General features: G+C 30.3%; 1 long non-coding RNA gene across 1 annotated transcript; it reads left to right on the top strand.

The window, feature by feature from the left end:
- Positions 1-386: 386 nt before the first annotated feature.
- Positions 387-2539, top strand: LOC111613231. Its single transcript, XR_002754742.1, has 3 exons — positions 387-494; positions 1304-1415; positions 1783-2539. It is a non-coding gene; the product is annotated as an uncharacterized LOC111613231 (long non-coding RNA).
- Positions 2540-22027: the final 19488 nt, after the last annotated feature.

The following is a 22027-nucleotide window of genomic DNA, read 5'->3' as shown; positions in this document are numbered from 1 at the left end:
TATATATATACTGTATGTATTTCTATAAACACACAACTCCTACTATCCCTCAACTGATGGTGTTCCTTGGATGGGTTAAAAAAAAATTCTTGCGCGCGCTTAAATAATTTTATAAACTCCCTACACAATCTTCAGTTTTGTACAACGTAACACTATAGTGTTATACTCTCAACAAAGGAGATAATCTTAGTTATTAGTCTCACGATAATGCGAAGGAAATTCTCATTATCTGTACTGATATATGGACATTGGCGCTGCGCAGTAAACCTTTTATTAGATTGGTCCGACAAATGTTGGAGGAAAGGGGAGGGGAGAAAAAGTAGGAAAGAGCGCGCCGCGTGCATAAATAAAAATCCAATTGCAAATAATCGTCGACCAATAACGTCTGTCCGTTTCTGTCGATCCCATAATGCTTTGGGTCAAGTTAATATGGCGTACGTTTAGACCTCTTCCCTTGTCTTTACTCATCTAAGGATTTCGCCGTCCTTTTCTAGGTAATAATTATCTTCTGACCTTGAAACTTTTTAATTATTACGTATTAGGCCTGACGTCGACTCGATTGTTACGTAAAAACGTCGGTTTTTTTTATAAAAGAGACGAAATTGACAGCATTTGTTGTGTAGTTTCGTACTTTTCCAATAGATGGCGATATAATTTAGAAAGTTTTTTTTTTTATTATTTTTCAATATTAAAAATTAATCGTTAATTGAGGCCAAAATTATTGGGTTCGATGGAATGGGCAACACATGGGCGATCTGCCAAGGGAGATGCCAACGGAGGAGTTTCTATAAATAACTGGCCCCTATTTAGGTTGTTAGACAGGTGAAGAAAACCCGATAAAACCCGAGATCTTGCTGTTGAGCGAATCCACAACCAGTGTTCAGTTGTGTAATCCATTCTACTACTGTGGATTCTNTAATATATATTTCGAAAACATAAATTAAAAATTCTAAAAATATATTATTAAAATAGAAAAAGAAGCTATTTAATTTTATTAAGTTACTTTTCAAAATTTAATTATTATTATTTTTAATATAAAAGCTTTTAATTGCTTTTTAGATGTATGATGATAAAATTTATTAATTTATTTATAAAAACTTCACATCTTGTCAACAGATGGCATCAAGTATATTAATAAATATAACTTCGAATATAATAACGTAATAATTTTATAAAAAATCATTAACAAATAATATAATAACATTAACTCCATTTTAATTAATAATAATTAATTTACGAAAGAAAAAAATGATAATTAAAATAAAAATTATAATATTTATATAGTTTGTATTTTTTCCGACAGATGACGACACATTACAATTCTGAAATTATAAGAACGTCAACCTCTATTGATCCTTTGTGCATGAAAACAGTTATCATCATAAAAAGAAATGTTTAAAAATAAATATTCGAATGTAATTGAATTTTAAAATATTTTAAAAGAAAAAAGAAATTAGATAAATTTTATCTGTTTATATAAAAATTGTAACATAAAAATGTATTTTAAAAAATGCTTTTATGATAAATTATCTTAATTAACTTGTTGAAAATTGTGTTAAATTTATCAAAAAGTATAAAAATTTCAAATTTATTTTAATTAGCAAAAAATAAGGCAATTTTTAACTTTTATTAAAGCTGGAGGACTTTCAAGTGGAGGTTTTTTAAAAAATATTTTTATTTGATAATTTAAAAATGTAAATTATTATAGCATTAATTAAATTAGCAAATAAATTAAAAGAATTTTCTTAAAACAACGCTGAAACTTTTAATTTTATATTACAGAAGAACCTGCAATAACAATCACTTCCCAAAGGCATTACCTGGTAACTGCGGCCATTTTCCTGAACGTTGCTGTTTGAAATTCATACAGAATTACCGCAAAACAATGACCAAATTTTTCGTGTTGTTGCCCGTGTACGTTGTTCAAAGGTTTTTAGACAAATTAACTCCTCTAAGAGGGACAAAAAGTACTTTAAACGATTAGAGAATGAATACTAGAAAATTAATCATAAAAAACTTGTAAGTAATGCTACTTGTAACTAGAAATAACTAGTAAATAGAAACAAATTAGGTACTACTGAACTTTCATTACTTACTGTAACCCCAAGTTAAATATGCTGTAAAAGTATCTACATACAATAAGACCTGATTAAAACGGAAACCTGTGAAACTAGAAAAAATATTTGGTATCGTGCGATTCCGGCTTATAAAGGTTTCACTGTGCTAAGTTAATATCGTTAGTATTTAAGATATTACACTATCATCGTGATGATTATTTTTCAGTTTGATAGCCTAGACGATTAAGTGATCAACTTAACGCTCCGGAGGATCCGGGATCGAGTCTAGACAGTATATTCGGCAATATTTTCATGATAATTTGTCCCCGGGTCCATCCTTCATCATCTGGATGCCCCTGTTTTGGGCCTGGCTGAACCCACGATTGGTTTGGAAAAAAGACCCATAGTGTGCACAAGAAGGAAAGAGTTGAAAAGATATGTTTCAGTTGGTTTGAGTGAATACGACTAGAAACTATAATTATTATAGTTTATAGATATTTCTGTAAAATTTAATAAAATTTTTTATATTTAAAGAGTGATGTGTCTAGAATTTTCTACGAGATTTATAATTAAGGGTTGGATTTTTATGCACGTGCATGTTTTTTCCCGTAAATGCTACGTTAAATAACCCAAGTATAAACTGAATTTGAGTCATATTAAGGTTATTAAAAACGTGAATAAAATATGCACATTTAGATTTTCACTGCATGTTTTGCAGATTTGACCATTTTTAAGCTAAACAAGTGCTTGTTTGTTTGGTTTGGTTTATTTGTTTACGGCAACGCGACACATAAGCGATCTGCTAAAGAGGACTTTATATGGGAATTAGATGTTACTAACGTGAAGAAAACCCAGAAAATTCCACCTGGCCGGTCCTTTGTCTGGGCGCGAACCCACGACCAGTGTTAAATGGATTTACCCACTCCGCCACTGGTGGGCATAAACTTGTTTGCAAATGATTGCAAATGCTACCTTGCTGTGAATGTGAATCTTTTTTGTGCATGTACAGTCCACGTGAGAAATATCACTCTCCCATCCAACACTTAAATTTCGAGAGATGAACTCTCGAAATTCAAGTGTTTCAAATTTAAACGCCTCTTCTTTCAAACAGACATGTTTCTCATTGCCACGGAAATCTCTCATTTTTGTCAAATTCTGGAAATTTTTTGAATTAATTAGGATAGTATTTATGAAGTTAATAATGTTACAATTAAAATCTTTCTAAACTTATTTAAGTGTAATGTTTAATTAAACATAAAGGTGGTTTCTTGTGTGTTTATGAGTAAATTAAGCTGGATGGTTTGCACTTTTTAGTTTCCAGGTTACTGTGATTGAGATTTCGAGAACGTTTTGCAACATCGATAGGAACTAGAATCCTCTTCCTTCATTTTTTTCTCATACTGAAGACGTGATTGGAATTGTTTAATGGTAATGACATCGTTTTAAGCTAGCTCAAGTTTCTGATCTGGCTAGTGATGGTAATAAAAATTACTACGATTATTAAACTAGTTTAAATTGCTACTGCACACAGTATATAAGGTTAGCAATTCTAGAAATTTAGTTGGAATTACATACTTCTATCTTAAAATTGTATCCTGCACATTTCAGGCTTGATTATGTATCCCTGTTTCTTTTTATATTGGTGTCTCTTCAATAGCTGCTGTTGTTCTTTCCCAAATTTTAAATAAATGCATTAGTCGGTTTTATTCCCGAAGAATGGAATTTATTTCCAGTTGTAGCAATTCCAAAAATAAAAGAATAGTGGTTCTCACCGCCATATTTTATTATCTTCTGCAATGTTAAAAAATGTTCAAAATTTTTGGTAATTTATGTTTACCTCTAACAACTCGCGCCTCACCATCAGTCTGGTTTATTGGGTTTCTGTCACGTGTCTAACACTCTAAATATAGACCAGTTTTCTATTCAAGTCTTCTGGGAGACACTCCCAGTTGGCAAATCGCCCATATGTTCATTGCTCCAAAGCATCCTAATTTTTGTATTAATAGCAATTGTATAAATTTATATACGATCCTGTCATTGTGTTTTGGTGAGAAACTAACAGTTAATTGTTCTATACTCCCTTTTGAAAAAGAATTGACTATTCATAGAGGTATTTAATGGTGTAATTGCCATACCGTTTCTTATCGTCTGACCTTACGCGAAATATTTTTCGCAAGCATTCATTCTGTAATAGATTATTGTTTACCCATTTGAGCAATGACTGCATCTTTGTTACTTCAGGAAGTCTCTCCAGAACTTGAAACCATCTACTTAATTTTTAATAAACTATGCGATATATCTGCGAGTGTCCTGATTCCATTTGGGTTACATTTTTAATAAAATCTTATTATAGAAATACTTCATATTTTCTTCAATTTGATTTCTTTGCGTTAAGAGTATCTATAGTATGCGCAGCGAAAGATAGTCCTAATAATTGATGTATGAATCCTCGCGATTGGAAAATATCATCTTTTTTTACTTTTAATCCACCATTTTCAGCTACCCCACTGTGACCTCCTCTTCTGCTTTAGTTCTGACACTGAGGTTATACAAATAACCTTTGTTCTTAATCTGCGCTATGGCTTCATCAGCAGTATGACATTCTCCTTTAAACTCAACAACTACTGGAATAGGTTTTGGGTTAATTCTGCCATTTGCATCTTTTATACGTGACATAAATATTAAATCTGCACGGCCATTACCCGCAATACGTTCAACATAACGGTTAAGACCATAGCGATATTTAAACTTTAATACTAAAGCACCATAGTAGAATCCATGATACGCTGCTTCTGAGTTGCTTAGTGTGAATTTTTCTCGATTTCTCTGATACGCTTTATTAAATTTGTTAAAAATTTTCTCTGTACCACCTATTGCTTTCCACATATCTTCTTTAGAAAGCTTTTTAAATGAATATTCAAGATTTGTAGACTAAGCATTGACCTCTTTAAACCCATTATTAATCTGAGATTGAGAAGACGCTGCTGTTTCATATTTTTCTTTTACTCCATCTGTCTGCCATTTATGTAATCTAAATGATTTATTGCCTAGTTCTCGTTCAGTACGAATACGAAACACATGTTCATCTATATTTCTCTCAAAAAATAATGGCAATCCTCTTCGGAAAGAAAATTCAACATACGGATTGATGTTTCCATAAAGAGACTTTGCCATGGCCAATCCATAAAACATTTTAACACTTTATAAGGGTAGCTTTTAAATACTTCTGTTTGCTGCTCTTCGTCCATTTGTGAGAGTAAAAAACATAAAACATCAGCATAATATTCTTCAGGAAGATTAGTACAATTGCTGGCAGAGCTGCAACGTCTCTCTGCTACATATCCTGCAGTTCTTACTAAAGACGCTTTTCTTTCTTCAGGAGTCAATCTTTGTAAAATATATTCTGTTGCTACTTTATTACCTCCAACTGCTGCATATTCGAATGCATATTGATAAGGAGAGCATTTATGTCGCAACTTTCTTTCAATCATATTATCCATCTTAGCCACCTCGCCTTTTATATCATATGTCCAAAGAACCACTAATTCCTGCTGTCTAACCTTTCTTGGGTCTAAATACATGCTAATTTATAGCGTCTGGTAATATCTGTCCAGAAAAGCCTACTTAAGTTCTTTTTGACATAGCTTCCACTCAAAAACTTTCGATGATATTCCATTCATTTTAATATTTGTAAGCCCATTGGCTTAATAAAACCCAATATTTCCTCTTTTAAAGGTTCTGGTTGTGAAAGCTGTTGTACTTTTTCTATTACTTTGTCTTCTATCTCTTTCCACTTTTCTCTTCTTTCACTGCCAAGTAATGGAAAATAGAACTTTGCCATTAAAGCCCTAGCCTCATCTTGATTCCATAACATACTAGCTATCTTAACTAAAGCTATATGCTCAAGAGGTGGCATTAAAGTGTAATTCATTATTTACTCCCTACTGAAATACTTAGTGTACCCTAAAAAATAAAGAGAAAAACATATTTTATTCTATTGTGGTATCTTGAATCACACACACACTCAAAACCATTGCTTTCATCAACTTTTATTCAAATTCTAAGGGGCATTAGAGATGTTTTCTAAATAAAGCTATAGAAAGGAATACTTGATTACAAACAACGCTATAAAAACCTGAGTTGCAAGAGACTACATCAGATGAAAGGGAAGGAAAAAGACATGGATGTAATCTCTTTCAGCATATTTGTTTATCACATATTTAAAATGTCTCTATACTGTCAGGCTGACTCATGTCTATTCATTAGCCAGTGCGGGCTATAATAGAATCACTAGAAATAAACCTGAATTTTTTTATTTATATTCTGTTTTTCTGTATTTTATAGGATTTTTCTATTATTTGATGTAATTATCACTTGCCTATTGGCACTACTAATGTATGCGATAAATAATGATGCCAGATGGTATAATCACAGAGTCTATTTTAGCGCTGCTGTTATCCTATTGGTTGATGCAATCCGGTAACCAAAAAATATTCAGACAACGGCACCAATATAGCAACTGAGATGTGTACGTTGGTGCACGTGAATTTGTATTCTTCATAGTGGACCATTGATTTTCCTCCACACTTTTGTACCAACATTTTGCCACTCCAACTGATATCTCAGAATAGTAAGTCAACAGAGCGTAGTTATGTGTAACGTATGTTTCTTGAGGCTGCTAAAGATTCGAATTAAGTGTATATTAAATAGGCACTGGTATTTCTGCTACTTTAAGAAAGTTTCTAATACACGTAGGTAAATCAAAACGTTACCTATATATGATGATAAAAAATTTCAAATATAATCGAGGCGGCTATAATGTTGAGATGTGTCTTCTCGTGTCAGATTTTGCGTGCACAGGTACAACACATAAAGTGTGACGTCAGCACACCTTAAGAAAGATGACAGATATGTTCCAAAGAGGAGCAGCATGCAGTTATCCAGTTTTTCAATAGTGAAGTTACTAGTGACAAATCATAGTTTCATTACTTTCAGCCAGAGATTAAGCGAGCATGCAAGGAGTGGCGACATTTTACATCACCGAAACCAAAATTTTCGCAGGACTCCATCCCTGAAAAGTGTGAGCACTAACACTTCTCTGTGACTTTCTGGAATGTGCCCAGAGGATTATTAGTGAACACTTCAGCATGTTGTGACTTGCTCCAGAATTACTCAAAATTCGCAATAATATCCAAACGTCGTGGTTTACTCAGTTCTGGTATATTCTTACAGCATATTACACGACCACACACATCTCGACAGTCCAAAAAATTTGGTATTTGCATATGGAGTGTTTCTCATATTCCCCTATTTGCGTGACCTTGCATCGAGCGATTATCGTGCCTTTGAACCACTGAAAGAAGATTTTGGGGTAAAAAAATTCGGTACTTAGAATGAGATGTAAACAGTGGCTGTACAGACAGCCACTCATGCACCACTTGTGGAATACAAGCACTAGGGAGGCACTGGTGCACATATATTAAACGTAGTAGGAATTACATTGATAAGTAATGAAGCATTTTCATTCGTATATATATATATATATATATATATTTTATCAATAAAAAGTAATTAAGATTATTTTTTGACTCACCCTCGTACTTTTCTATATACAAGAATTAATACATAATTTTCCTTCTTGTACATAGATGACACTACATATTAACGAAAAAGTTTAATGATATTAATAAAAAATTTTATATATAAAATTTATACTAATATTCAATAAAGATAAAGTTATTAATTTTAAAGAATTATTTTCAATTTTTGTATATAAAAGTAGTGATTAAAATAGAAAAATACGTTATTTATTTAGTTCACAATTTGTAAGACAGATGACGACACATTACGATTACGAAATTATACGAACATCGACCTTTATTGATCCAAGTAGTTAAATTAATGTGTTGTTAACAATTAAATTTAAAATTAAATTCGAAATTTTTATATTTTAAATAACTTAATGGCTACATTTATTAAAATACATTAAAAACCCGGAATATTTAATAGTAACATGGTTTACACGCGAAGTTATTTTTTGATACGGAAATTTCTGCAAGGTAAATTCTTATTATTTATTTTTGGTGTTAGAGAAACACACCTTAAATTTTTTATTATTTTTCAATATTAAAAATTAATCGTTAATTGAGGCCAAAATTATTGGGTTCGATGGAATGGGCAACACATGGGCGATCTGCCAAGGGAGATGCCAACGGAGGAGTTTCTATAAATAACTGGCCCCTATTTAGGTTGTTAGACAGGTGAAGAAAACCCGATAAAACCCGAGATCTTGCTGTTGAGCGAATCCACAACCAGTGTTCAGTTGTGTAATCCATTCTACTACTGTGGATTCTCTTTGGATCTGGGAGAACCCACGATGGGTATGCTTAGAAGAGTTATAAGTAAATACAAGAGAATTTGATCTTTTAATATGTTTCTATTAATGCCAGAGACAATAAAACCAGAATTGTTTAATAATTATAGTCTAAATTTCTATCGATTCGAAAGGATAGAACCACTGAACTCTGACCTCGGGTTTGAGCCTTCTCAATGGATTTTGGGTTTTTCTTCACATGTCTAGCATATAAATAAAGGCCAGTCTCTCAAAAAAGTCTTCCTAGGAAAAATTTGCCCATTGACAGATCGCTCATTGCTTCATTATTTCAATCGTTTTGCCAAGTTTACAGTAATATTATCAGTGTAAACCAGATTCGAAGTGTAATCTAGGTATTATTAACGAACCGTATCGTAGCAAGAACATGCTAATCAGCAATATTTAAACGAATTAAAATTGCTAAAATTTACATATATTTCGGGGTTCATTTTTAACTTATCCACAGTTTGGTGGTGAAAATTCTTGAAGGAGATCCTTGGTGAGGATTATATAGATGGCATAACGCAAGGCAACGTGTGGGGAGTCAACGGGGGTGCTCTTCTGTAGGGAAAGTGGCATTTATTTAGGTGAAGAAAACCCGGAAAACTCCATGTGGTTGGTCACGCGCAAATCCATCTGGGGGCGACAATAATTTCCTACTGAATTGGAGAACCTTGAATATAATTTATGATTTCAAGAAATAGCAACTTGCTTACGTTTTCGCAATAATTTATTAATTAATTTAAGTATTTTAGAAGTTAAATTAATTTTAGAAGAGAAACTAATAAATTTAAAGTATTTTCCCTCAAATTTACAAAGATATTTTAAGAATAAATTATAAATTTTAAAAGCAATTCAGATATAATTTTTCATTATCGTTGTCTATATTTATTCAAATCAATTATTATTTATAATATATTCTAGAAACCTCTCAATAATAGCAAACAGAAACTTATCTTACTATTTTATTTATTTAAATGTCTACTAGAACAGATCGTATTACTAGGATTTATTATATCGGTGTCCAAGTTCTGCAAAATAAAGAAACGTATCCAGAGTAAAAAGGAAAGAAACATATCCAGAGTAAAGAGAAAAATCTTTATTGTTGGCCTGATTTACCTGTACGAAATTTTTCCTTTTTTCTCTGCATACGTTTCCTCATTTTGCAGGACTTGGACACCGATATAATAAATCCTAGTAATACGATCGGTCCCAGTAGACATTTAAATAATAAAATTGTATAATAAGGACACAAATGTTTAAGAATAAATTATCTTACTATTGTTTATATTGGATTCTATTTTTTCGTGGTGTGCCAAAACAGGTCAAGTTTGTAAATAACTATTTCAACGAGCAGCACTTTAGTTTTCATAATGATTAACTGACTTTTCGACCACCCTGTATTCTTATACCACGATTAAGTCTGTAAACGATCTAATGTAAAGTTCAACTACCTTAAATTCTTTATGTTTTGCTATGGATTGCTAAGACATGAAAAACATTTAATGGATATGTATGTGGATGTATGTGTGAGTGTAGGTGTGTTTGGCGTGTATTTCTTTTAATATCTCAAGACGAGGTGTCAAGAAAAAAACTAAATTCGGCATGGTAGCTTGTGTATTCGGCATGGTATAAGAAGAATTAATGCTGTTAAATTTTGATGGTTTCATGATTCTATTTCTCTACTCCTGGACTCCTACCCCCCTCGCCAGCGTTTTCATTTATGACTTTAACCTTGTCTTAAACCATAGCAACGCACGAAGATTTTTAAAAATAGTTGAATATCTTGTTAGGAGCACAGTTACGGTTTTATATCGTAGTATAAGAATACAGGGCGCTCTAAAAGTCAGTTAGTCATTATGAAAATTAGACTACTCACAGAAATATTTATTTACAAACTTAATAAACACTGCTTAAAATGGGATCTTTTCTGTTCAATACATATTATAATGCATTCACAAATTTTAAACCGACTACCAAAATTACGGTTAACTGACTTTTTGGCTCAGAGATTTCTAAAATTTATTATGAAAAATTATGAATATAAATAAATGTAAACAAAAATAGCCTAATTATATTTAATAATAGAAAAAATTACTTTTAAACCTTACAATTTATTTTAAAATTTTACTTCTGTAAATTTGAGGGGATAATACTTTAAATTTAGTACTTTTTATTAAAAATCAAACTAATTTACCTTATAAAGATATGCAAACAAGAGAATAAATCATTACATAAAACGTAAATAAATTGTAATCACCTGATATATATATCTCAGGTGATTGCAAAATTATACTTAATTTACAAAATTATATTTAATATAGGAACCTTGAATATATATATATATTCAAGGTTCCTATATTAAATATAATTTTGAAGTGATTGCAACTTGTTTAACCTTTTTTGCAATAATTTCTTCTTTAATTTCCATATCTTTACAAAGTAACTTAGCATAAAAATTAATAGAAACTACTAATAGAAACTCCCCTCTAATTCACAGGGATATTTTAAGAATAAATTATAAATTTCCGAAGTAGTTCTTTCTTTTATTAGATATAATTGTTTATTATCGTAGTCAATATTTAATCATATTAAAATTGTTAAAATTCAGAATAAATTCTAGAAACCTCTCTTACTAATGCTGGTACTGGGTTCGATTTCTTCGTGATGCGCCAAAGCAGACTAATCTAAAATTTGGGCGTTTGTAGCAGGCCAGATTCGCAAGACATGAGAATATATAAAGACCAGAAATCAGTTAACCGTGTTTTTGTAATGAATTTAAACATTTGTCTTATAATTTGTATTAAACAGACACGATTCCATATTAAGAAGGGTTTGATAAGTTTGTAAATAAGTATTTCAATGAATAACTTAATTTTTATAAAAACTAACTGACTTTTGGGCCACTCTATATTCTTATATCATAATGTAACCAGGCAATTACGCTACTAAAGAATTCTACTACTATAAATTCTTCATGGTTTGCTATGGATGAAGTCATAAATGAAAATGCTGGTAAGGGTTCTCGCACGATTTTCTTTGCACTCAAACATTAGGACAAGAAGAAATTCTGATAATTTTTAATCATCATTTCTAAAAAAGGCAAAAGACTTATTTTGAAATTAGAGGTGTGCTTTAAAAAATTTTTTAAACGTTAGTAAGGAGTAAAATCTTCATATAGTTTAACCCCACACGAGATATGACCACATACCTCTCTCTCTATCTCCTCTTCTGTTTGACTTGTCATCTCCGAATTTTAACAGCATCAATTTTCCATATGTAGATATATTCATGCTAAATTATAAAGTGTTAGGTTTATGGGGTACTTATATATAAAGCAGATACAGGCTACAGAATTCTGTACCCACTTTTTATAATGATTTTGCAATCAGTGGATTTGATAAATCTGAGAAATACGAAGGATAAAAAAATCCTATGAGGATCAAAGATTTGCTTGATTAAAGAGATTAAGGATTAGTTTATCAGCTTTCTTTTGTTTTATAAAATTTTGCCGTTCGCTTTCCACTAATTCTTACTTATAAAAGTTCATTCAATGTAACATTTAATCGTAAACCTGACATGAATTGTAAATTAAATATATTGTGTTCCAACAGACAAAGCTCTACACGTTCAACGTTAAAAGGGTCAAGGGTGGACCTTCTACCTTCTTCCTCCTTAGGAAATTTTCCAAAATTTTTGTAATATATTGCATAACTTAAGTAATATATAATATAATACAATAAATACATAATTTGTCTTATTTCATTCTGATAATAGTCAAAATTATAATAATTTCTTATAATAATCATCAAAAATGAAATATTTAATTAATGTTTTGTAATGACATCGTCAATTTGACAAATAAGTGACAACATAATGTACTTTCTACGACCTTGTTACTTTCGTTTCCTTATGAAAACAATGTAAACTAATTTTTGACTTTATGTTATTCTTGCTTCTATATTATATTGGATTTTCAAAAAATATCATTAAATTAATTATATTTATAATATATTTCAATACTCAAGTTTAGAAACACAATAGCTTAGAATATGTCAACGGAGGAGGAGGAGGCATCTGGACAGATAAAGCAGCTCATGAACACCTATCGATTAGAATCAGGTGTTTATAGACACTAAAAATACAGCATGATTTCCATATAAGGGGAGAGCAAAAATTCTAATCTACAAAGAATTCTAAACTCGCTCTGTAGCAAAACAGACAATAGACAATTGGAAACAAACGCTTACACGGTGACAGGGCAAAGAAAACTTGAGTGATGTATTTACGTTCTAGAATTAAATGTTAAATAAAAATACATATTGTATTTTCTGACATGTTTACATCTTTTATAGGTAAATTTTTCTCAGACAAGCGATTTATTCGACTGATTTTCGCATTGCGTTTGCGTGTTTCTGTGTTTACAATACAAATATGCAGGCTTACAACAGGGCAGAATACAGCAAAGATAATTTAAGTATAATATAATCTGAAAAACATGTCTGCTGATCAGCATTATTATTAATTTATCATCGAAATTAACTGAATTTCGTTGCATTCTTCATTAATATTTTTAGAAATATATTTTTCTTACGAGACCTTGGATGTTGATAAAAGTGTTTTCTAGTTTGTTTCTTAATAAAAGGAAGAATATTTTCCTTTAGAGCTATGAGAAAGTGCCATAAGGAATTGGTTTAATTAATAAAGGGAATAAACCAATAAAATAAAAGCTTATCACGAATAAACCAATTAGAAGTTAATACGTAACAAGAGAAAAGTTTATATATTGTAGCGTGAGTGATAAACTTGTACAACTTCTTCATCTGTTGTAAGAAGTGAAGACCATTTTCTACAGAATGAAATTCTGTTCGTCTCTATTGATGTTTCTAGTATTTTCATGCAATGGAATTTTCGTGAAAACTGACGAAATTCGAGAAATACGGAATGGAACGGGCGAAATTTTAAACGTTTTGACAAATATAGATGAAGAATTAAGAGATTTAGCTAAGTACGCCTATCGCTTAGGTCTTCCTTATGCCATGGAAATATTTGATGATGTTAAATTGTCTTCGTCTTGTTTGAGAAGTGGAATGCAGTTCTTAAGTGATTTAATGAAATTTAAAGGATGGGCTCTAAAAAGTAAGTAATTTAACTTTTTAATTGTTTAATTTTCCTATGAAGAAATATTTAAGAGTTTTTCTAATGATGTATTTCAAATAAAACTGGTGAACCCGGCCAGCCCGTTGGTCAGGTGCGAACCCGTGACTTGTATTAAGTGAGTTATTATGAATCTTAATTTAGTTTTAAACGAGATTTTAGAAAAATTCAAACCGCTACTGCAAAATATGGTAAATAATACGACCTATTATCTTTAATTTATTCTATGTTATATACAATAGTAAATATTTTATTGACAGTATTTTATGATATCGTATATAACAATCAAAAATTTATAAACAAAGACAGAAATTTTCAAAGATAAGATAAAATGACTCTCAAAATAACTCATTTGTCGCTCGAATGACTTCTTTCCAACAGATCATTATATTTAAAAATGTTTTAAAGGAAAATTTAAAAGAAATTCGCTTTAATAATATGTTAAATTAGATAATACAGTAAGAATGTAAAGGAGGTTTTCAGTCTTGCAATGATTGAAATCATATCCACTCAGCAGTGACTGACGACTATAGTCACAAAAAAATTCATATGAAATACCTGGATCATTTCGTGAAGTCGTAGAATTTTTACGAGTAGTCGGATTCTCCAACTTTGTTTTGGAATATCTTTTAATTCACGAGAAATTACAATAAAAGAGGAAAAAATTAAAATAAATATGAAATTTTAGAGGGTCATCTATCGACATAAATCGAATTTAAACCTTCCGCCATCATCCGATTGGTTAAAAAAATTAATATTCCTAATTGGTTCTCGTCAGAAAAAAGTAGGTGTGACTATTGTAGATATCGCGAGAGCTCCGATACAACCCGGAAAAGCCGACAATATACGTCATCAGTCTAACGGTCCTTGTCTGACCTACTTTTTTTGAAATCAACATTAGAGTAAGACGTAGTAATTTATAGTAAAACGGTCTTCTCTAATATTCGTAATACTTTGTAAAGTTTGAATTTCAATTTAATAAATACTATTTAGTTTAGAAACATTAAAAATACATAATTAAGTAGGAGAATAACATAAAACTTTATTTTTTTTAGTATAATAACATTTACAAAGTCAAAAGTACGTATATCGTAACATTACGAAAAAAACTAGATCGAAACAAAGTGAACTAACTTAAATACAACTATCCATACGCTTGCCTTCATCAGTTTCCTCAAACAAAATTCGAAAATACTAATTAATCCTGTAAATATTTTATGCGCCATTACTATTTGAATGATATAACATTATATGAAGCCTGAATTTTACATAATTTGTAACTGTGATTACAAATATCACTAAAAAAATATTTTCGATATAAAAACTAGGCCGATATAAACACTATAAAAATTTTACTCACATTTTTCTGATCGAGTAATACGTGATATTTTTTGTTATATTAGTTTAGCCATATTCTACGTATACTTTCTATATTCACATCAATTTAGTTTCATCTAAAATCTACAAACAAATTAATTTCCTAATGAAGAGACTACTTGTTAATTGAACTTTGTATTCTTCTTTCACGTAATAGCACTAAATCAGTGGAAATTCTAACTCACAGGCTTATAAACAATAAAAAATATAAATGTTTCGAAATTAGGACTAGATAATTATATGCACAAATAAATTAGTAAGTCTATAATACATATTCTCACTTATATCTAAGTATTATATCCAAAGATCAGTTCTCGCTAATTGTCGCAAATAAATTATTTTTCAACGTTTCTTTCTGTCGCATATACTGAAACAAGTTCTAAATTCACAACAAAATTTCCACCTTTATATCCATTAAAAACAGCGCATAATGTATCCATCCACGAAATAAAAATTTATCGAAGTGAACTTCGAATAAACTGAGAAACACCAAGGAAACACTAAACCGAACTCTACGAAATCTGGCGCCAACTGATGCATATGGGATAGACTGAAAATAATCCTGACGTGACCAAAGGTTACATTTTTCTGAATAAACACTAAAAGATTTGAAAAATTCTTCCATNATTTGTAAGACAGATGACGACACATTACGATTACGAAATTATACGAACATCGACCTTTATTGATCCAAGTAGTTAAATTAATGTGTTGTTAACAATTAAATTTAAAATTAAATTCGAAATTTTTATATTTTAAATAACTTAATGGCTACATTTATTAAAATACATTAAAAACCCGGAATATTTAATAGTAACATGGTTTACACGCGAAGTTATTTTTTGATACGGAAATTTCTGCAAGGTAAATTCTTATTATTTATTTTTGGTGTTAGAGAAACACACCTTAAATTTTTCATTATTTTTGAATATTAAAAATTAATCGTTAATTGAGGCCAAAATTATTGGGTTCGATGGAATGGGCAACACATGGGCGATCTACCAACGGAGGAGTTTTTATAAATAACTGGCCCCTATTTAGGTGTTAGACAGGTGAAGAAAACCCGATAAAACCCGAGATCTTGCTGTTGAGCGAATCCACAACCAGTGTTCAGTTGTGTAATCCATTCTACTACTGTGGATTCTCTTTGGATCTGGGAGAACCCACGATGGGTATGCTTAGAAGAGTTATAAGTAAATACAAGAGAATTTGATCTTTTAATATGTTTCTATTAATGCCAGAGACAATAAAACCAGAATTGTTTAATAATTATAGTCTAAATTTCTATCGATTCGAAAGGATAGAACCACTGAACTCTGACCTCGGGTTTGAGCCTTCTCAATGGATTTTGGGTTTTTCTTCACATGTCTAGCATATAAATAAAGGCCAGTCTCTCAAAAAAGTCTTCCTAGGAAAAATTTGCCCATTGACAGATCGCTCATTGCTTCATTATTTCAATCGTTTTGCCAAGTTTACAGTAATATTATCAGTGTAAACCAGATTCGAAGTGTAATCTAGGTATTATTAACGAACCGTATCGTAGCAAGAACATGCTAATCAGCAATATTTAAACGAATTAAAATTGCTAAAATTTACATATATTTCGGGGTTCATTTTTAACTTATCCACAGTTTGGTGGTGAAAATTCTTGAAGGAGATCCTTGGTGAGGATTATATAGATGGCATAACGCAAGGCAACGTGTGGGGAGTCAACGGGGGTGCTCTTCTGTAGGGAAAGTGGCATTTATTTAGGTGAAGAAAACCCGGAAAACTCCATGTGGTTGGTCACGCGCAAATCCATCTGGGGGCGACAATAATTTCCTACTGAATTGGAGAACCTTGAATATAATTTATGATTTCAAGAAATAGCAACTTGCTTACGTTTTCGCAATAATTTATTAATTAATTTAAGTATTTTAGAAGTTAAATTAATTTTAGAAGAGAAACTAATAAATTTAAAGTATTTTCCCTCAAATTTACAAAGATATTTTAAGAATAAATTATAAATTTTAAAAGCAATTCAGATATAATTTTTCATTATCGTTGTCTATATTTATTCAAATCAATTATTATTTATAATATATTCTAGAAACCTCTCAATAATAGCAAACAGAAACTTATCTTACTATTTTATTTATTTAAATGTCTACTAGAACAGATCGTATTACTAGGATTTATTATATCGGTGTCCAAGTTCTGCAAAATAAAGAAACGTATCCAGAGTAAAAAGGAAAGAAACATATCCAGAGTAAAGAGAAAAATCTTTATTGTTGGCCTGATTTACCTGTACGAAATTTTTCCTTTTTTCTCTGCATACGTTTCCTCATTTTGCAGGACTTGGACACCGATATAATAAATCCTAGTAATACGATCGGTCCCAGTAGACATTTAAATAATAAAATTGTATAATAAGGACACAAATGTTTAAGAATAAATTATCTTACTATTGTTTATATTGGATTCTATTTTTTCGTGGTGTGCCAAAACAGGTCAAGTTTGTAAATAACTATTTCAACGAGCAGCACTTTAGTTTTCATAATGATTAACTGACTTTTCGACCACCCTGTATTCTTATACCACGATTAAGTCTGTAAACGATCTAATGTAAAGTTCAACTACCTTAAATTCTTTATGTTTTGCTATGGATTGCTAAGACATGAAAAACATTTAATGGATATGTATGTGGATGTATGTGTGAGTGTAGGTGTGTTTGGCGTGTATTTCTTTTAATATCTCAAGACGAGGTGTCAAGAAAAAAACTAAATTCGGCATGGTAGCTTGTGTATTCGGCATGGTATAAGAAGAATTAATGCTGTTAAATTTTGATGGTTTCATGATTCTATTTCTCTACTCCTGGACTCCTACCCCCCTCGCCAGCGTTTTCATTTATGACTTTAACCTTGTCTTAAACCATAGCAACGCACGAAGATTTTTAAAAATAGTTGAATATCTTGTTAGGAGCACAGTTACGGTTTTATATCGTAGTATAAGAATACAGGGCGCTCTAAAAGTCAGTTAGTCATTATGAAAATTAGACTACTCACAGAAATATTTATTTACAAACTTAATAAACACTGCTTAAAATGGGATCTTTTCTGTTCAATACATATTATAATGCATTCACAAATTTTAAACCGACTACCAAAATTACGGTTAACTGACTTTTTGGCTCAGAGATTTCTAAAATTTATTATGAAAAATTATGAATATAAATAAATGTAAACAAAAATAGCCTAATTATATTTAATAATAGAAAAAATTACTTTTAAACCTTACAATTTATTTTAAAATTTTACTTCTGTAAATTTGAGGGGATAATACTTTAAATTTAGTACTTTTTATTAAAAATCAAACTAATTTACCTTATAAAGATATGCAAACAAGAGAATAAATCATTACATAAAACGTAAATAAATTGTAATCACCTGATATATATATATATATATATCTCAGGTGATTGCAAAATTATACTTAATTTACAAAATTATATTTAATATAGGAACCTTGAATATATATATATATTCAAGGTTCCTATATTAAATATAATTTTGAAGTGATTGCAACTTGTTTAACCTTTTTTGCAATAATTTCTTCTTTAATTTCCATATCTTTACAAAGTAACTTAGCATAAAAATTAATAGAAACTACTAATAGAAACTCCCCTCTAATTCACAGGGATATTTTAAGAATAAATTATAAATTTCCGAAGTAGTTCTTTCTTTTATTAGATATAATTGTTTATTATCGTAGTCAATATTTAATCATATTAAAATTGTTAAAATTCAGAATAAATTCTAGAAACCTCTCTTACTAATGCTGGTACTGGGTTCGATTTCTTCGTGATGCGCCAAAGCAGACTAATCTAAAATTTGGGCGTTTGTAGCAGGCCAGATTCGCAAGACATGAGAATATATAAAGACCAGAAATCAGTTAACCGTGTTTTTGTAATGAATTTAAACATTTGTCTTATAATTTGTATTAAACAGACACGATTCCATATTAAGAAGGGTTTGATAAGTTTGTAAATAAGTATTTCAATGAATAACTTAATTTTTATAAAAACTAACTGACTTTTGGGCCACTCTATATTCTTATATCATAATGTAACCAGGCAATTACGCTACTAAAGAATTCTACTACTATAAATTCTTCATGGTTTGCTATGGATGAAGTCATAAATGAAAATGCTGGTAAGGGTTCTCGCACGATTTTCTTTGCACTCAAACATTAGGACAAGAAGAAATTCTGATAATTTTTAATCATCATTTCTAAAAAAGGCAAAAGACTTATTTTGAAATTAGAGGTGTGCTTTAAAAAATTTTTTAAACGTTAGTAAGGAGTAAAATCTTCATATAGTTTAACCCCACACGAGATATGACCACATACCTCTCTCTCTATCTCCTCTTCTGTTTGACTTGTCATCTCCGAATTTTAACAGCATCAATTTTCCATATGTAGATATATTCATGCTAAATTATAAAGTGTTAGGTTTATGGGGTACTTATATATAAAGCAGATACAGGCTACAGAATTCTGTACCCACTTTTTATAATGATTTTGCAATCAGTGGATTTGATAAATCTGAGAAATACGAAGGATAAAAAAATCCTATGAGGATCAAAGATTTGCTTGATTAAAGAGATTAAGGATTAGTTTATCAGCTTTCTTTTGTTTTATAAAATTTTGCCGTTCGCTTTCCACTAATTCTTACTTATAAAAGTTCATTCAATGTAACATTTAATCGTAAACCTGACATGAATTGTAAATTAAATATATTGTGTTCCAACAGACAAAGCTCTACACGTTCAACGTTAAAAGGGTCAAGGGTGGACCTTCTACCTTCTTCCTCCTTAGGAAATTTTCCAAAATTTTTGTAATATATTGCATAACTTAAGTAATATATAATATAATACAATAAATACATAATTTGTCTTATTTCATTCTGATAATAGTCAAAATTATAATAATTTCTTATAATAATCATCAAAAATGAAATATTTAATTAATGTTTTGTAATGACATCGTCAATTTGACAAATAAGTGACAACATAATGTACTTTCTACGACCTTGTTACTTTCGTTTCCTTATGAAAACAATGTAAACTAATTTTTGACTTTATGTTATTCTTGCTTCTATATTATATTGGATTTTCAAAAAATATCATTAAATTAATTATATTTATAATATATTTCAATAATCAAGTTTAGAAAGACAATAACTTAGAATATGTCAACGGAGGAGGAGGAGGAGGCATCTGGACAGATAAAGCAGCTCATGAACACCTATCGATTAGAATCAGGTGTTTATAGACACTAAAAATACAGCATGATTTCCATATAAGGGGAGAGCAAAAATTCTAATCTACAAAGAATTCTAAACTCGCTCTGTAGCAAAACAGACAATAGACAATTGGAAACAAACGCTTACACGGTGACAGGGCAAAGAAAACTTGAGTGATGTATTTACGTTCTAGAATTAAATGTTAAATAAAAATACATATTGTATTTTCTGACATGTTTACATCTTTTATAGGTAAATTTTTCTCAGACAAGCGATTTATTCGACTGATTTTCGCATTGCGTTTGCGTGTTTCTGTGTTTACAATACAAATATGCAGGCTTACAACAGGGCAGAATACAGCAAAGATAATTTAAGTATAATATAATCTGAAAAACATGTCTGCTGATCAGCATTATTATTAATTTATCATCGAAATTAACTGAATTTCGTTGCATTCTTCATTAATATTTTTAGAAATATATTTTTCTTACGAGACCTTGGATGTTGATAAAAGTGTTTTCTAGTTTGTTTCTTAATAAAAGGAAGAATATTTTCCTTTAGAGCTATGAGAAAGTGCCATAAGGAATTGGTTTAATTAATAAAGGGAATAAACCAATAAAATAAAAGCTTATCACGAATAAACCAATTAGAAGTTAATACGTAACAAGAGAAAAGTTTATATATTGTAGCGTGAGTGATAAACTTGTACAACTTCTTCATCTGTTGTAAGAAGTGAAGACCATTTTCTACAGAATGAAATTCTGTTCGTCTCTATTGATGTTTCTAGTATTTTCATGCAATGGAATTTTCGTGAAAACTGACGAAATTCGAGAAATACGGAATGGAACGGGCGAAATTTTAAACGTTTTGACAAATATAGATGAAGAATTAAGAGATTTAGCTAAGTACGCCTATCGCTTAGGTCTTCCTTATGCCATGGAAATATTTGATGATGTTAAATTGTCTTCGTCTTGTTTGAGAAGTGGAATGCAGTTCTTAAGTGATTTAATGAAATTTAAAGGATGGGCTCTAAAAAGTAAGTAATTTAACTTTTTAATTGTTTAATTTTCCTATGAAGAAATATTTAAGAGTTTTTCTAATGATGTATTTCAAATAAAACTGGTGAACCCGGCCAGCCCGTTGGTCAGGTGCGAACCCGTGACTTGTATTAAGTGAGTTATTATGAATCTTAATTTAGTTTTAAACGAGATTTTAGAAAAATTCAAACCGCTACTGCAAAATATGGTAAATAATACGACCTATTATCTTTAATTTATTCTATGTTATATACAATAGTAAATATTTTATTGACAGTATTTTATGATATCGTATATAACAATCAAAAATTTATAAACAAAGACAGAAATTTTCAAAGATAAGATAAAATGACTCTCAAAATAACTCATTTGTCGCTCGAATGACTTCTTTCCAACAGATCATTATATTTAAAAATGTTTTAAAGGAAAATTTAAAAGAAATTCGCTTTAATAATATGTTAAATTAGATAATACAGTAAGAATGTAAAGGAGGTTTTCAGTCTTGCAATGATTGAAATCATATCCACTCAGCAGTGACTGACGACTATAGTCACAAAAAAATTCATATGAAATACCTGGATCATTTCGTGAAGTCGTAGAATTTTTACGAGTAGTCGGATTCTCCAACTTTGTTTTGGAATATCTTTTAATTCACGAGAAATTACAATAAAAGAGGAAAAAATTAAAATAAATATGAAATTTTAGAGGGTCATCTATCGACATAAATCGAATTTAAACCTTCCGC

The sequence above is a fragment of the Centruroides sculpturatus genome, unplaced genomic scaffold, assembly GCF_000671375.1.
Source record: "Centruroides sculpturatus isolate CEXI.00-Female unplaced genomic scaffold, Cexi_2.0 scaffold1877, whole genome shotgun sequence".
NCBI lineage: Eukaryota > Metazoa > Arthropoda > Arachnida > Scorpiones > Buthidae > Centruroides > Centruroides sculpturatus.
This window is presented reverse-complemented; position numbering and strand designations above follow the sequence as displayed.